We start from the raw sequence: 1,962 nt of genomic DNA on the forward strand, positions 1-1,962 counted from the left end.
CCAAGGGGCATTTGTTACATTTTAAATTTTAAGTTCTTCAATTGATTAATCCTATACAGTCACACAGTTTTTAAAAAGAGAAATGCATTCCAATAAGTCTTATAAAGAAATGAAAGACTTTCCATTTCTACATTGATCTATTTATTTCATGAACAAGAGAGACAGCACCCCCTACAGGGTTCTGACGCCATTATTTACCTCCAGCATGGACACATGGCTGACATACTCAGGGAGGTCTCTGGATGTGAATCTGTAACCTTGCCAAGTGGGTCAGCTTTGTAGATCATCTGGTTTCTCTGTTGCACCACTATCTGGTCCTTTAAAGTTACATATTTCTGGGGCAAACATGGGGCTGCAAGCAGCGTGGAGTGTGTGGGCCATGGCCTGTAGCCTGAGCCCAGCCTCAGCGCTCGACAAGCCCTGCCCTGCATGGCCCTGGCGGCTGAGGATAAGTACTGTTAGGACTCTACACACACAGGACCGGCTCTGCTGGTGGTGTGTAAATTCTAGAAGAAATATGAATTCATAACAACAGAAAATGGTACTGGAATAGTGGGAATCAGCAGTTTTGCACAGGAAGCTCTGGGAGATGTTGCTTACTGTAGTCTGCCTGAAGTTGGGACAAAACTGAACAAACAAGATGAGTTTGGTGCTTTAGAAAGTGTGAAAGCTGCTAGTGCACTCTATTTTCCTCTGTCAGGAGAAGTCACTGAAATTAACGAAGCTCCTGCAGAAAATCCAGAACTTGTCAACAAATCTTGTTATGAAGATGGTTGGCTGATAAGACAACACTGAGTAACCCTTCAGAACTAAATGAACTAATGGGTGAAGATGCATATGAGAAATACGTGAAATCTATTAAAGAGTGAAAGTAGAACCCTTAAATAAAGCAGTTTAAAACAACTTAATCCAGGCATAGTTGTCTGAAATTAGTGGTTGATAGAAGACTTCAATTGCAACTTTTGGCAATACCAGTGGAAAAAGAAACTACTCTATTGGAAAGAAATACCCCTTAACTTTCTAATGATCATATTCTTAATAAATATAAAATGTATCTTTTTCATAATATTCTATGATTCTCAATCTAGGCTCAAGTATTCAGAATTCATGAAATTATCTGTGATTAAAAACTAGTTATAAAAATTATGTAGTTAGTGATAACATTGTTATACTAAGCCCTATATAACACTGTATATAACCATCCCGGGATGTGGGTCAAAATACTTCATTTTCTCTTTGTTGGAAATAAGTGGGAGTGGAGAAAAGCTTTTTTTAGTTGTATAGTGTTGAAGAACAGTACTATTTTAGTTTTGACATATACTGCATTTGTTGGTGCTACTTTATACAGTTGAAGCAACAACTTTGCAGCAAAATAAGAAATAATAAAAGTATTCAATTTCTCCATTAAAAAATAAATAAAGTTACATACTTCTGGGACCAGCAGATGGCAAAATGGTTACATCATTGGACTCCCACATAGTTCACCACAGTTCGAGTACTGGACACAGTGACTTAAAACTCACTCCAGATGCATGTGTGTGTGTGCTCAAGATCCCAGGAGGAGAATGGAGGAGAAGGGGAGAAGGGCTTGCAGGGTGGCCATTCCCCCCTGGGGGGAGGGTGGTGATTTTTTGCTTTCTGTCTCTTTGTCTCTCTATGTGTATCCAGCAAGCACATGTGCCCTATACCAAAAATCTCTCTTAATAAAAAATTAAAATTAAAAAAATAAGTTACATACTTCTATATCTTTCACAATCTTTCCAGTTTCGCTAGTGTTTTCTTAACATACTATGCACCACTATACTAATCTCTCCACCTCCTGACACCTGTCAGTTGTGTCATCTCTTGTCTATTGTCCAGGTTTATAACACTTGAGTCCCACTCTGAAAGTATAATTAAAGGACGGAGGGCGGAGGGGCCCTGCGCCGGCCCACCTGGGCCCGGCTGAGGGCCCCGGCAACC

General features: G+C 39.9%; 1 pseudogene; it reads left to right on the forward strand.

Moving 5' to 3' along the window:
- Nucleotides 1-346: 346 nt before the first annotated feature.
- Nucleotides 347-869, forward strand: LOC102500233 (glycine cleavage system H protein, mitochondrial-like; annotated as a pseudogene).
- The last annotated feature ends 1,093 nt before the right edge of the window (nucleotides 870-1,962 follow it).

This window comes from Tupaia chinensis, unplaced genomic scaffold (assembly GCF_000334495.1).
Source record: "Tupaia chinensis unplaced genomic scaffold, TupChi_1.0 Scaffold000094_1, whole genome shotgun sequence".
Taxonomy (NCBI): domain Eukaryota; kingdom Metazoa; phylum Chordata; class Mammalia; order Scandentia; family Tupaiidae; genus Tupaia; species Tupaia belangeri.